The sequence below is a fragment of the Dendropsophus ebraccatus genome, chromosome 8 (assembly GCF_027789765.1).
Source record: "Dendropsophus ebraccatus isolate aDenEbr1 chromosome 8, aDenEbr1.pat, whole genome shotgun sequence".
NCBI classification, from domain to species: domain Eukaryota; kingdom Metazoa; phylum Chordata; class Amphibia; order Anura; family Hylidae; genus Dendropsophus; species Dendropsophus ebraccatus.
In genome coordinates, this window is record NC_091461.1 from 111,800,996 (window position 1) to 111,816,676 (window position 15,681).

Here is a 15,681-nt window from a genome sequence, read left to right on the forward strand (position 1 = left end):
TTATGAAGAAGAAACAAGAGATCTAGTGAACAATTTGTCTTTACACATAGTTAACAAATCCTTAATCAGCCCCATGTAAAACCCAAACTTCTCATGTGGATTTATCTAGATGTCTCTGTGTTAAAAACAAAGAAGGATTGTAATTGGATTTCATATATTTTACCTAAAGCGAAAGAAGTTACAGCTATAAGAAAACCTGCTGTTCCTGTCTCCCCATATCCTCAGCTGTGGCTGCACAACACATGCCAGCAATGAATCATAATTCCCATGAAATTGTACATGAAATGAGAGCATGAGGTTAGGCAGCAATTCCCCCACTTCCTTCTTTTCCCCCTCTCCTCTCCTCTCTTCCTTCTCTCCTCTCTTCCTTCCTTCTCTCCTCTCTTCCTTCCTTCTCTCCTCTCTTCCTTCCTTCTCTCCTCTCTTCCTTCCTTCCTTCCCTCCTTCCTTCCTTCCTTCCCTCCTTCCTTCCTTCTTTCTCTCCTCTCTTCCTTCTTTCTCTCCTCTCTTCCTTCTTTCTCTCCTCTCTTCCTTCCTTCTTCTCTCCTTCCTTTCTTCCGCCTGTCCTCTCTTCCTCCCCTCTTTCCTTCCTTCCTTCTCTCCTCTCTTCCTTCCTTCTTTCCTCTCTTCCTTCTCTCCTCTCTTCCTTCCTTCTTTCCTCTCTTCCTTCTCTCCTCTCTTCCTTCCTTCTTTCCTCTCTTCCTTCTCTCCTCTCTTCCTTCTCTCATACTTCCTTCCTTTCTTCTCTCCTCTCTTCCTTCCTTCTCTCCTCCCGCCCTTCTCTCCTCCTTCTCTCCTCTCTCTTCCTTTCTTCTCTCCTCTCTTCCTTCCTTCTCTCCTCCCGCCCTTCTCTCCTCCTTCTCTCCTCTCTCTTCCTTTCTTCTCTCCTCTCTTCCTTCCTTCTCTCCTCCCGCCCTTCTCTCCTCTCTCTTCCTTCCTTCTCTCCTCTCTTCCTTCTTTCCTCTCTTCCCTCCTTCCCTCCCTCTCTCCTCTCTTCCCTCCTTCTTTCTTTGTTCTTGTCTTAATATGAAACATAAATTGAAGCATAAATTTAGGCAGAAATTCATTCCTTTCCTTTTACTTCCATCCTTTCTTCCTTCTTTTCTTCTCTTCTCTCCTCTTTCTTTACTTTCTTCTCTCTTTCCTCCCCACCCTCCTTCCTTCCCTCCTTCTTTCCCTCCTTCTTTCCTTCCTCCCTTCCCTCTCTCCTTCTTTCTTACCTTTCTTTCATCTTTCCTTCCTTCCCTCCCTCTTTCTTTATTCCCTTCCTTGTTTTCTTCCTTCCTTCTTTTATTTCTTTTCTTCTCTTTCTTTGATCCTCCCTTCCTTTTATTCTTCCTTCTCTCGTTCCTTCCTAACTACCTTCCCTCCTTCCATTCTTTCTCCCTCTTTTCCTTCTTCCCTTCTTCTTTCTTTGTCCTTGTCTTACTTACGTCTTCTCTCCTGTCTTCCATCTTTTCTTTCTTCTCTTCTTCCCACCTTCCTTCCTTCCTACTTCGCTTCCTTCTCCCCCTTCCACTCCCCCACCTATTTCTTCTTTAATTCCTTCTCTTTTATTCACTTCCCAGATTCCATAGAAAAAAAATGTATCCTCTCATAAAATCACATTTTGAGCCTCCTTTAATTTCTTTAAATTCTCTTCTCACTGTATGAGCCTTACCTGACACTGGACTGATGGCAAGTTTATTCTTTTTTTTTAATCATGTTTAATAGATCTTGGACAAAGGAAGTATCCACAAGTCTTTTGCTGTAGAGGGTTATATACGGGGGAATTATACCTGGGCATTTAGGAATAAAGGTTTTAGGGTCTTTTTAACAGCTGCCGCAGCGTCCCGTACCCAGGGCCGCTGCAACACCCGCTCCCCAGACTGTCCTGCTACAGCATATGCCGGAGCCCACATGCCATTTCTTGGTCAACTCCGGGCACCTCACCTGTCCCTGCTCCTGTGTCCTGCTCTCTTGCCCGGCGCACACATCCCCACCTACTAATGCGTGGGCTGTCTTTAACAGATTTAAAGGGCCAGTGCACCCTTAATTTCCCTTTATAGCCCAGTTATCACCTGGCTCCCTTGTTGGAGCCTCTGCATGCTTGCCTAATCACTGTGGTCCCCGCTCACTGTTTCCTACCCCTGACTTCTGCTATCTGCTGTGCTCCTTCTTACTGTGCTGCTGACCTGTCCATGTTGTGTTCTGCTGCCCCTTGCCCACCTCTGCTAGTAAACCAAACCAGGGTTATACACCTGGGGGTCATCTGCCACAGCAAGTCCATCCTGCCTTGGGGCGGGCTCTGGTGAAGACCAGCGTCCCCCATTAATGGCGGTCCAGTGGATCAACGACTTTCGTCGTTACACTATGGTGTTCCAAAGGCCGCCACCAAGCCCTTCTGCTCGGAGGTGAATGCATCTTTTACACAACTTGCAGCAGTTTTCTTATAGAAAAGAAGTGAGGAGAAATTAAACTCCTGTAGTTCCTTCCCCAAGGCCTTTTCCACAGCAGAAAAAAAAAAAGAAAGAAATTATAGCATTGAAGACAAAGAGCCTCAGGCTATTAAGCTTGCACTTGAGGAGTGGAGACATCTGCTCATGTAGGCCTGCTTCCCAGTGACAATTTTTACAGATCACAAGAACCTGTATACCCGACGTATCGTCTGACACCAAATCCTCAGTGGGCATGTTGCTTTTTGTTTTTCCCCTGGTTTGACTTCTACCGATGGATATGACATTGCAGCTGACAAAAAAATCAAGCCTTGAAGCCACAATACTTATTAAACCAAACTGGATTCCACTAGTTGCCCCGACCAAGCTCAAAGATGTTCCTCCCAGGAAAAGCTTAGACAAATTACCTGGGATTATTTGTCCAAGATCACAATTCATCTATAGATACGAAAGGCTTTGAATTTAATTTCTCATAATTACTGGTGCACATCCATAGTATTAGATGTCAAAGAAATGGTGGTCAAAATAAGAGGTCTCATCTACTTGGTTACATCATCCTTTGCCACATTCATTCAGTCTGTAGTGATGGTGAACATTTGGTGTGCCAGCTGTTGCAAACATATAATTCTCATCATGACTGGGCAGCCAATGCCATATCTTTGGTTGTCTAGGCATGGTGGGAATTGTTATGGGATGCAGTCCCTACCTGCTCTGGGTTGCACTACGCTGTGATTATCTCCCGCTCTCTCAGCTTCTCTCGCTCTGAGCTGCCCTCCTTGTACATTTGGCTCCCCCTACTGGCATGTATGCACCTGTCCACCTGTGTTTATAGCTCAGCCCACAGGCTCTGGAGTCTTCTGGCATGTTCTCCTGAGGATATAAAACGTCTCCATGTCCTCCCCTCTTTGTTCAGTTGTGCTCCCTGGCTATCCGCTACTTCCTAGCAATCTTCTAGCTAATTGGATCTAAGTGCATTCTCAGTTCCAGCTTATCTTCAGTCTGAATTACGTCTTACCGTTGCATCTGCACCTCTATCAGAGAGGAAGAGCACATAGTCTTGGACTCCAACGCTCCTTCAGTTCTCCAGTCAGTGGCCACCAAGGTCCATCTCTGAGGGTAGCGACCTGGGAGTTTCCCAAAGCAAAGTCCATTCTGCCTTGCGCTGGGCGCTGGTGAAAACCAGAAGCTCCTTAAACTCTGCTCCTCAGGGAAGGATTGCCAGCACCACTCCTCGGTAATGCAGGGAATCCACCTCCACATGCTTGGACTATACATTACAGGAATTATGGTTTTACGACAGCTGGACAGCCAAAGGTCACTGGTCTATAGACTTGTTTCCATGGATTTTATTATTGCTTTACAGAATTCCTCAGATCGGTTAATTATCCAGTTGATTGTTGACCATTTCCCTTACACATTGTATTCCACAGAAGAGTATTCCATATGCTACAGTCTTGCCCTAACTATTCACCAAGCTATAAAGGCTTTATGACAAGGGTGCTAAATTTACTCCCAAAGTTTAGCTTTCCCTTTGTTACTGGAGGTCAAGCTGGATGTTTGTTGGTTCGGCTTATCGCCCTCAGTCCAATGAGCAAAGTGATAGGAGAAACCAAGTTATGGAACTTGCATCAACGAAGAATTGCATCTTTTATTGTCAATACACAGCACCCCAAAGTACCTCTTCCTTTTTCAGTACCATCAGAGGTTTCTGTAGCTAATTCTTGTCAATTAGATTTAAAAAAAAAAAAGAAAAAAAAAAGGGGTTTGGACATACTATATGGTCAGTATTTTAGTCAGTGGTTTTAGCCAGAACCAGAAGTGGATCCAAAACAAAGAAAAAGGTGCAAATCTTTCCATTGTAGTTTTTCTCTGTATCAGGTCCACTCCTGAGCAAAATACTATGGGGGGCATTTATTAAGTCGGGCGTTTTTTACGCCGGACTTATAAATGCCCCCGCAGCTCCGGCGCTACGGAGATTTATGTAGAGGCGGACTGCCTCTACATAAATCCTGTGTGCGCCGGTGCGCACCGCCGAAAACCTACGCCAGCTGAGGACTGGAGTAGGTTTTCGGCGTACATTTGGGCGGAACGGATGGTAAATCGCGCGGACTCTGAGTCCGCCCTCCGTTCCGCCGACTACAGGCCCCCTTTCCGCCCTCCTGACGTACTCGGCGGAAAGTGCCGATTTGCGAATATTTTATTCGCAAATGGGCCATTTGCGAATAAAAAAATACGCAAATCGGCACTTTCCGCAAAAAAATCATCCGTTCGCCGGATGATACATGTGGCCCTATGTGTGAACCCAACCTAGGAAGAATGCAAATCTCCTCCTCCATTTGCCAGCTCTGGCTTTCATATATCTTTCTCAAGACTCCCTTACTGTCCTTACTACATTGTGCTGCAAAAAAAAAAAATCAATCTGTTGTGTTACATGCTTCATATTCAAGCATCCTTGCAGATTCCAAATTCTTTTCATGTCTCTTCTCAAGCCTCTCGTCCTTAATGGTTTTTCCCAAAAAGTGTCCTCTGCTGATCCTGATGTGAAGCAGATTTAAAGATGTCATGTAATCCCGAGACAAAGGGGTAAATGTATCAAAGATGGATTAAAATTACATAACCAGTAGGCTATCTATCTATCTATCTATCTATCTATCTATCTATTATCTATCTATCTATCTATCTATCTCATATCTATCTATCTCATATCTATCTATCTATCTATCTATCTATCTATCTATCCAGGGCCGGCTCCAGGTTTTTGTGGGCCCTTGGGCGAGAGAGCCTCAGCGGGCCCCTTTGTATAGCACACCTCGGGGGAAAACCTACCAAATAAAGTTTGACAAAATACAGAAAAAAAACGTAATCCAGTAACTCACAGGTGACATCTTCTTTGATCTGAGGCGATCGCTCTCCATTTCCTCTCTATCTTGCCCAGACCTCCATGATATCTTCAAGCTACAATTCATCTCTTCAGGACCTGTCAAACAAACATCTTAGACTCCGCACATTTCCAGCAACTTCCTTCCCTTTTTCCCACCCATAGACTCCTATACAGTAGTAACTCCACTGTTTGGTGTCATGTGCAGTAAAATAAGGAGGTTTATGGGTCCCGTGCTGTGCTCCCCATACAGTAATAATGTCCCAATGCTGTGCCCTCCATATAGTAAAGATGCCCTTTGTCCCCATAGTAATGTACCCTGTCATGCCCCCATAGTAATATCCCCTGCTCCCCATAGTAATATCCCCTGCTCCCCATAGTAATGTCCCCTGCCCCCATAGTAATATCCCCTGCTCCCCATAGTAATGTCCCCTGCCCCCATAGTAATATCCCCTGCTCCCCATAGTAATGTCCCCTGCTCCCCATAGTAATGTCCCCTGCTCTGTCCCCATAGTAATCCCCTGCTCTGCCCCCATAGTAATGTCCCCTGCCCCCATAGTAATGTCCCCTGCTCCCATAGTAATGCCCCCTGCTCTGCCCCCATAGTAATGCCCCTGCTCTGCCCCCATAGTAATGTCCTCTGCCCCATAGTAATGTCCCCTGCTCCCCATAGTAATGTCCCCTGCTCCCATAGTAATGCCCCCTGCTCTGCCCCCATAGTAATGTCCCCTGCTCCCATAGTAATGCCCCTGCTCTGCCCCCATAGTAATGTCCCCTGCCCCCATAGTAATGTCCCCTGCCCCCATAGTAATGTCCCCTGCTCCCATAGTAATGCCCCCTGCTCTGCCCCCATAGTAATGCCCCTGCTCTGCCCCCATAATAATGTCCCCTGCCCCCATAGTAATGTCCCCTGCTCCCCATAGTAATGTCCCCTGCTCCCCATAGTAATGTCCCCTGCTCCCCATAGTAATGTCCCCTGCTCCCCATAGTAATGTCCCCTGCCCCCATAGTAATGTCCCCTGCTCCCCATAGTAATGTCCCCTGCTCTGTCCCCATAGTAATGTCCCCTGCTCTGTTCCCATAGTAATGCCCCTGCTCTGCCCCAATAGTAATGTCCCCTGCCCCATAGTAATGTCCTCTGCCCCCATAGTAATGTCCCCTGCCCCCATAGTAATGTCCCCTGCCCCCATAGTAATGTCCCCTGCTCCCCATAATAATGTCCCCTGCCCCATAGTAATGTCCCCTGCTCCCCATAGTAATGTCCCATGCTCCCCATAGTAATGTCCCCTGCTCTGTCCACATAGTAATGTCCCCTGCCCCCATAGTAATGTCCCCTGCCCCATAGTAATGTCCCCTGCCCCCATAGTAATGTCCCCTGCCCCCATAGTAATGTCCTCTGCCCCCATAGTAATGCCCCCTGCTCCCCATAGTAATGTCCCCTGCCCCCATAGTAATGTCCCCTGCTCCCCATAGTAATGTCCCCAGCTCCTCATAGTAATGTCCCCTGCTCCCCATAGTAATGTCCCCTGCTCTGCCCTCATAGTAATGTCCCCTGCCCCATAGTAATGTCCTCTGCCCCCATAGTAATGTCCCCTGCCCCCATAGTAATGTCCCCTGCTCCCCATAGTAATGTCCCCCTGCTCCCCATAATAATGTCCCCTGCTCTGTCCACATAGTAATGTCCCCTGCCCCCATAGTAATGTCATCTGCCCCCATAGTAATGTCCCCTGCTCTGCCCTCATAGTAATGTCCCCTGCCCCATAGTAATGTCCCCTGCTCCCCATAGTAATGTCCCCTGCTCCCCATAGTAATGTCCCCTGCTCTGTCCACATAGTAATGTCCCCTGCCCCCATAGTAATATCCTCTTCCCCCATAGTAATGCCCCCTGCCCCATAGTAATGTCCTCTGCCCCCATAGTAATGCCCCCTGCCCCCATAGTAATGTCCCCTGCTCTGTCCACATAGTAATGCCCCCTGCCCCCATAGTAATGTCCCCTGCTCTGTCCACATAGTAATGCCCCCTGCCCCCATAGTAATGTCCCCTGCCCCCACAGTAATGCCCCCTCCCCCCATAGTAATGCCCCCTGCTCTTCCTCAACACAAGAAAATAAAAAAATAAAACCATACTCACTAATCCGGGCGGAGGACGGGTCCTCATTATATGAGGTATACCGAGGGGAACTACAACTCCCAGCATGTCCAGCCTGTTATTATGGGAGATCAGAGGACATCACAGGAGGAGGTATAAGAGGAGGACTACAACTCCCAGCATGTCCAGCCTGTTATTATGTGAGATCAGAGGACATCACAGGAGGAGGTATAAGAGGAGGACTACAACTCCCAGCATGTCTAGCCTGTTATTATGGGAGATCAGAGGTCATTACAGGAGGAGGTATAAGAGAACTATAACTCCCAGCATGTCCAGCATGTTATTATGTGAGATCAGAGGACATCACAGGAGGAGGTATAAGAGGAGGACTACAACTCCCAGCATGGACAGCCTGTTATTATGGGAGATCAGAGGCCATTACAAGAGGAGGTATAAGAGGAGGACTACAACTCCCAGCATGGACAGCCTGTTATTATGGGAGATCAGAGGCCATTACAGGAGGAGGTATAAGAGGAGGACTACAACTCACAGCGTACAGAAAGAAGGTATAAGTGAGCCCCGACCCTCATGTCACATGACAATGATCACAGGTCCTTCATCCATATGCAGCCTCTCCCGTTCTCAGCCCCGCCCCCTTATGACATCACCACAGGTCCTTCCCCAGCACCTCCACACACACACACCTGGACTCAGGGGCGGCAGCACCCTCCCCCCCAGGTGTCCGGAGGTTGGTGATGAGGCGGGCGTCTGGCTCACTGCTCGGGTAAGTGTCGGTGGCCCCCTGAGCGCCGTGGGCCCTGGCACTTGCCCGAGTATGCCGGGTGCTGACGCCGGCCCTGTATCTATCTATCTATCTATCTATCTCCTATCTATCTATCTATCTATCTATCTATCTATCTCTTATCTATCTCCTATCTATATATCCATTCATTCATCCATCCATCCATGACTTTCTCTATATATTTTCAGACTTAAATCTATTACAAGAAATTATTTATTTCCCACTTGTCACTAGTGTACGCGACCAGACTGTTCATTTAACAGTCAATAACACAATGTTTTAGGTTTTTAGGTCAATCTATACAAAACACTTTGCTTAATGATTTGTACAATCGATGCTTATTTACTGTCAACAGAATTTGTAAAATTCCTCTTGTGTTAATCTCTGTCAGTTTATTCCAGTTCATAGATGTGAAGTAGAGAACTTTCTGGATGGAAACACAACTTGCTTAACAGAAGATACAACTTTTAAGATCCTAGTCCTGAATGTACTAGGCCAAGAGCAGTATATAAAATTACTGATATAGGAAATAACTAAACTATTGTCAGACAATGCCACACTTGTGATCCTTCTTCTGAATTATTGTGCCGCCATGAGCCATTAATGGGATATTCTGAATTATGTAAAAAATAAAGAATACATACAGAATGTTATACTCTTTTATCACTGTTCTGTGAAGTACTGCTATTAATTTATTGTGACACTGTAGGTAACTTATTGATGCCACTGCCCCCTACTGAGCCACCATGTTCTAATAAATGGTGCCAATGTCTGCTAATGTACTGTGCAACCATGCCCAAATGGCCCAAAGACCACCTGCTGCTGATACCACAGGAGACATCACAGGTATATGGGGTCCGCACCTCACACCTTACAGGATCTGCTGCTGATACCACAGGGGACATCACAGGCATATGGGGTCCGCACCTCACACCTTACAGGATCTGCTGCTGATACCATAGGAGACATTACAGGGATATGGGGTCCGCACCTCACACCTTACAGGATCTGCTGCTGATACCACAGGAGACATTACAGGGATATGGGGTCCGCACCTCACACCTTACAGGATCTGCTGCTGATACCACAGGAGACATTACAGGGATATGGGGTCCGCACCTCACACCTTACAGGATCTGCTGCTGATACCACAGGAGACATCACAGGGATATGGGGTCCGCACCTCACACCTTACAGGATCTGCTGCTGATACCACAGGAGACATCACAGGGATTTGGGGTCCGCACCTCACACCTTACAGGATCTGCTGCTGATACCACAGGAGACATCACAGGGATATGGGGTCCGCACCTCACACCTTACAGGATGAGCTGCTGTTACCACAGGAGACATCACAGGGATATGGGGTCCGCACCTCCCACCTTACAGGATCCACATAGGACATCACAGGGATATGGGGTCCGCACCTCACACCTTACAGGATGCTGATACCACAGGAGACATCACAGGGATATGGGGTCCGCACCTCACACCTTACAGGATGCTGATACCACAGGAGACATCACAGGGATATGGGGTCCGCACCTCACACCTTACAGGATGCTGATACCACAGGGGACATCACAGGGATATGGGGTCCGCACCTCACACCTTACAGGATCTGCTGCTGATACCACAGGAGACATCACATGTATATGGGGTCCGCACCTTACACCTTACAGGATCTGTTGCTGATACCACAGGAGACATCACAGGGATATGGGGTCCGCACCTCACACCTTACAGGATGCTGATAGCACAGGAGACATCACAGGGATATGGGGTCCGCACCTCACACCTTACAGAATCTGCTGCTGATACCACAGGAGACATCACAGGGATATGGGGTCCGCACCTCACACCTTACAGGATCTGCTGCTGATACTACAGGAGACATCACAGGGATATGGGGTCCGCACCTCACACCTTACAGGATGCTGATACCACAGGAGACATCACAGGGATATGGGGTCCACACCTCACACCTTACAGGATGCTGATACCACAGGGGACATCACAGGGATATGGGGTCCGCGCCTCACACCTTACAGAATCTGCTGCTAATACCACAGGAGACATCACAGGGATATGGGGTCCGCACCTCACACCTTACAGGATGCTGATACCACAGGAGACATCACAGGGATATGGGGTCTGCACCTCACACCTTACAGGATGCTGATACCACAGGAGACATCACAGGGATATGGGGTCCGCACCTCACACCTTACAGGATCTGCTGCTGATACCACAGGAGACATCACAGGGATATGGGGTGTAGGTCTTGATAGGTTATTAGGCTGGTGGTCTTAATATTATGGCTAATCTGTGTATACCTTGCATGCAGCAGCTGCTAAATTCATCCATTACATCTGTATATTTGGATTTCTCAGCAATATATAAAGTAAAGCAGATAACAGAGAACAATAGACTGCACAGCTTGTAAGGTGAGGCCGGCTTTAGGTTTGGTGTCTCGTTCTAGTTAACGTTTCCTTTTCTGCCAGATCGGAGGTCACACATGGCAGCACACACTCTATGATATCAGTGCCGCTCCTGTGTTACTCAATAAGAGTGTCAATAGTAAACCAAAGCACGCTAAGAAGGGAGGGGGGATTAACCATTTAATAATTAGCTTTAATATTTTCTCAGTTTTTTTTCCTCCTAGAAAATGAAAACACGTCTCCATCTCGGTTCTGCACGGCCGCTTTCCGCTGACATCCCGAATCGCTAATGCCTACCTGCTCTGGCACAAATACGTCAATTATATCAACCTAAGAGATGTTCTTTATAATTGTCTCAGGCGCCATTTTATTTGGGATTATTAGATATCAGCTACTTATACTGGGAGAGGAGCTGGGGGCTTCTGGAGAGAAGAGCTTAGATACAGTGTCCAGCTGAGTATCTATAAACCACGGCGGCGGCAGGCGGCACCTCCACAGCCGCTTTCCTCCTCCACCGGCTTCACCTGACAACTTTGAGATCTATATGATATGTCGGATTCACCATGCATGCTGATCGGGGGGACTGGTAAAATCCAAACTACTCCGAGGTGGGAGGCGCAGGACGCTGGAAAGCATGAACGTAGATTTCTGTTTCCATGGCGACCGTTACCAGTCTCTCAATATGCTCACAGAGGCTTATATAATTTAAGCAGAATTACTGTTATTGATCAAACGCTGATTTATAAATGAATGTGATTTCCAGCGCCAAATCATTTATGTTCTACATTTTTACGTTTTCCTCCTTTTTACTCGTCTTCTCTTTTTATTGCCGCTGATGCGGATGATAATTGTGATGATGAATTTGCATTTATTGGAATCATGTGACGGTTCTTGTATCGCACCGACTCAGCGCACGCGGAGTGCAGACCCTGCCTATGGGCGATGGTCTGCGACAGCTCTTTGGCTCATAGATGGTTAAAGTTTCCCGTACAGAAAAATCGCTTGTCTCCTCTGGGTTTGTATATGTAGAGAATATTTTTAAATATTTTGTAAAATCCACCTAAAACTATAAGCTCCACCCACATAACCTCTAAAATGCCCTTAAAGGGAACTCTGGACAGTAGAGCTTTATTCACTATGGCCGGGAAGGGGTCTACTAAGGGGTTCCAGCGCTGGGTACCACATAGCGCTGCTCCGGTCTCTGGTCCCCGACCGCTTCCTGGTCTAGCAGGGTCCCACCTCTCCAGCTAAATGGCTGAGCGGGCTTGAAACTTCACATCTCAAGCTGTGTGGGCGGGGATCTAAACAGCGCAATGCAGGACCCATTGCTGGAAACGAGGTGGTAAGTGGATGTTGTTGCGTTCATCAATCCCATCCCTGTCCATAGTGAAAGAAGCCCTCCCGTCTGGAGTTCCCCTTTAATTACCTTCATGAAAGTGAAAGTATCATCAGTTTGAAATCATATAACCTGCTGATATGTCCCTAGAGTGTATGGGGTGCTGATAATGAAGGCATTTATTTTTTTTTTTTTTTACTTGATTCTCAGATTTTTAAAGATTTTAACATCAATAGACTGGTGCCGGCATGGGGATGCAGTCCTATAAACAGTATTAGCACAGTGCCCTATAAACAGTCTTAGAACAGTGCCCCGCAAACACTGTCATAAGTGTCCTATAAACAATGTCAGCTAAGAGCCCTATAAACAGTGTCAGCACAGTGTCCTACAACCAGTATCACCACAGTGTTCTATAAACAGCATTAGCACAGTGCCCTATGAACAGTGTCACCACAGAGACCTATAAGCAATGTCTGTACAGTGTCCTATAAATTGTCAGCACAGTACCTTATAAACAGTGTCAGCACATTGCCCCATAATCAATATGAGTGCAGTGTTGCATAAACTGTGTCAACACAGTGTCCTATAAAGTGTCAGGAAAGTACCCTATAAACAGTATCAGCACAGTGCCCTATAAACAGTATCAGCACAGTTCCTTGTACAGTGTCAGCACAGTGCCCTATAAACAGAGTTAGCACAGTGCCCTATAAACAGTGTCTGAACAGTGTCCTATAAACAATATCAGCACAGCACAGTGCCTTATAAACAGCACAGTGTCCTGTAAAGTGTCAGCAAAGAACCTTATAAACATTATCAGCACAGTGTGGTGTCCTACCACAGGTGTTACGTATATAAACACCCTTCACAAAAGCCTGTACTTATTGTACTGTTGTGGTGATGAAAGTAGCACTAAATTTTGCCACTAGATGTCGCTATGTATGTGTATGTTTAAGCTGCACAGCTGAAGGATTCTAAAGGGTTATTGTTTTCTATGTGTCACCTGAACCTGTGGACCAGTAGTTCTCTTCTTTCCTATCAACTTTCTTCTTTCTTCTTCTGTTGCACTCTTCGTCTACTCACAGCGCACCTTACATGCTGGAAGGAAGTAAGTCACATGGGTGGAGGAGGAGCATAGAGTCTTTTGTTATGGACATTGTGGAGGTAGGACACACGTCAGATAGCTCTCCACAGTAGTCCTATCTGGGCCCTGGCCCTCTGCCAGGTCCCCGTACCTCAAGTCTTAGTCAGAACCCCGCATGGGAAGTACGCAAGACAGTGTATCTCTCACAAATTTACTACTAGTGATGTTACCAAGCACTATGCAGTGTTAAAGCCTCTTAAGAGAGGACCAGCCAAAGAAAACTTCAACCCGCGCCGTGGACAAGGAGAAGTAACCGTACAGGACAGTATCCACCAAAGAGCCAAAGAGCTAGGAATTAATCCGGACAGAGAAAAGTTGCAGTAAGCCTAGGAACTCTGTATCGCAGCGCGGGTGTCAGCAGGGAACCCTCAGCATTCCACTCATCCCAGGTAACAAGGTCTAGGGCCTGTGTCAGCCATTAGGAAGGTTCATCCGAGTCTAGTGGGCATAAGGTGGTGTGAAGACTAACACTCAAGGTCAATACAGGGGCACAGGTGTTTTCTTCTTCTTCTAAAGTATTCTACCTCATCCTCCAACATCCTGGCAGAGCACAGTACTACATGGGTTGAGACTCTCACGGCATCCTCCTCTCTGCTACTCAGCCTCTCGTATATCTCAGCACAACTCAACAAAGATGACTATCTCCTACACTGCACTTCAACCACAGATCAGGTCGTTATATGGTTAAGTATTTATTGGGAACTTTTATCAAGTGTGTTTCAAGTACTTTATCCAGAGAAACCTCATATCTTTGACTCTGTATTACCGGCTGCACATTTACAAGTAGTAAACCGGCTTAACTATATTCAAGAGACTCTGTGATTACTCGCAACCACCGACACAGCACACACACCGCAACCTTGGGACACTTCCCCTTTCTGTGGGTGGCGGTCCTATCATCCGGGAGGGACACTACACCACTCTGGCCATCCGTGATATTATCCCAAGGGACCCGGCACGACACTGACCACAGGGGTAAAGGGTACAACCGGCCTTATAAAATAAAAGCAGGCGTGCCGTCACACTTGTGTGCCCTCCAGGCACTGGCGTCACGTAACAACACCTTAAGGTCCAGCTGCATCTCGGCCATCCACCACAGTAGTGGTGTCACACTACAACACCTAGCAAGTGACCGGCCGCTCCTCCGACACAACATCTCTGGGGGTACACCACAACAGTGCTCTATAAACAGTATCAGCACAGTGCCTTTTGAAGAGTGTCAGCACAGTGTCCTACAAACCGTATCAGCACAGTGCCTTATAAAGAGTGTCAGCACAGTGGTTTGCCTTTGCCTGCAGGCAGTGATGGCAATACATGACCGACCCTGGGAACACAACCTGCTGCGTACATGCCAGGAGAGAAGTACAGTAAATGACTATCACTATGCTCCCTGGATAAGGATTACTTTAGCTTTAAAGTCTTATCTTAAGCAATGCTGTACATAGTCCCCAAACTATGTGAAAATGAGATGCAGATGCAGCTATATGAGATATGTAAGGCCTACTTCACCTGGATTAACAGCTAACCACCAGAACTATCTATCCAGGCTGAACTTCACAAAACAGCCCCTTTAAATCTTCTTCTAATGTCCCGTACAAGCTCCATGACTCTTTATTGACCAGTGACTGCTGCCTATATGATCTTTGCCAGGGTGTTGTCACACCCCATGACTTCTGTCTAGACTTATTTTTGCCAATAACTGTAGCCATAGAAACCAACTTAAAAGTCTAAGCAGAATTAGCATTAAGGGAATGATTAGCATTATCAGGATGATTAGAGAAGATGCTAAAAACAACCCTTATTATCAACTTACATAGAACATTCTATTTATTTTCAGCAGCGTCAGTAAACTGTACTCGCAATACCAAGGCTGACCACATGGAGTGCTGTTAAAGTGAGATGTGCGCTCCAGCAATATTCAGGAAAAAGTAATGATATTCAGAACCATGTACTGTAATACTTTATAGAGCCATCTAGTGGTAGAAAATATTAGTGCAGCAATTTACATTTTTCTCTACAAAACTATAGATATGACAACAGCTGGTGGTAAACAACAATTTCATGCTAGTTTTTTTTTTCTATAAAATTTTATTTGACTAGTTATGGAGTCTTCAATGATAGGAAATGATAAATCTATGCTCATCTATCAACTGACAGCACCGCCTGCCTCGGAGAGTCTTACATCAGCCCCTAATCTGCATGCACGGTGAGTCCGACATATCATATAGATCTCAAAGTTGTCAGATAAAGCCGGCGGAGGAGGAAAGCAAAGGTGTAGGTGTCGCCTGCAGCCACAGATCTCCGTCTATATTTGGCTGGACAGTGTGTATGAGGTCTCTGTATGGCTCCATCCATAACCCCCCCAGGTCCTCTCCCATTATAAGCAGCAGATTAATCTTAAATAAAATTCCGCCCGGTGCTCGTCTTCACGAGACGATTATAAAGTACATCTCTTAGGTTGATATAATTGACATATTTTTTCCATAGCAGGTAGGCATTAGCAATTCAGGTTGTCAGCGCTGAGCAGCCGTGCAGAACAGAGATGGAGACGTGTTTTCAT

At 46.6% G+C, this 15,681-nt stretch overlaps 1 long non-coding RNA gene across 2 annotated transcripts in view; it reads right to left on the reverse strand.

The window, feature by feature from the left end:
- The window catches only part of LOC138798832 (uncharacterized), a 104,211-nt gene that overhangs the window by 14,472 nt on the left and 74,058 nt on the right, over positions 1–15,681 (reverse strand). The window contains exon 1 of one of the 2 annotated variants that reach the window (XR_011364178.1): positions 164–216. The exons of the other annotated variant lie outside the window; for it this stretch is intronic. This is a non-coding gene — a long non-coding RNA (uncharacterized lncRNA). Of the gene's footprint in view, positions 1–163; positions 217–15,681 lie in introns of those variants that run through there. 2 annotated transcript variants of the gene reach the window in all.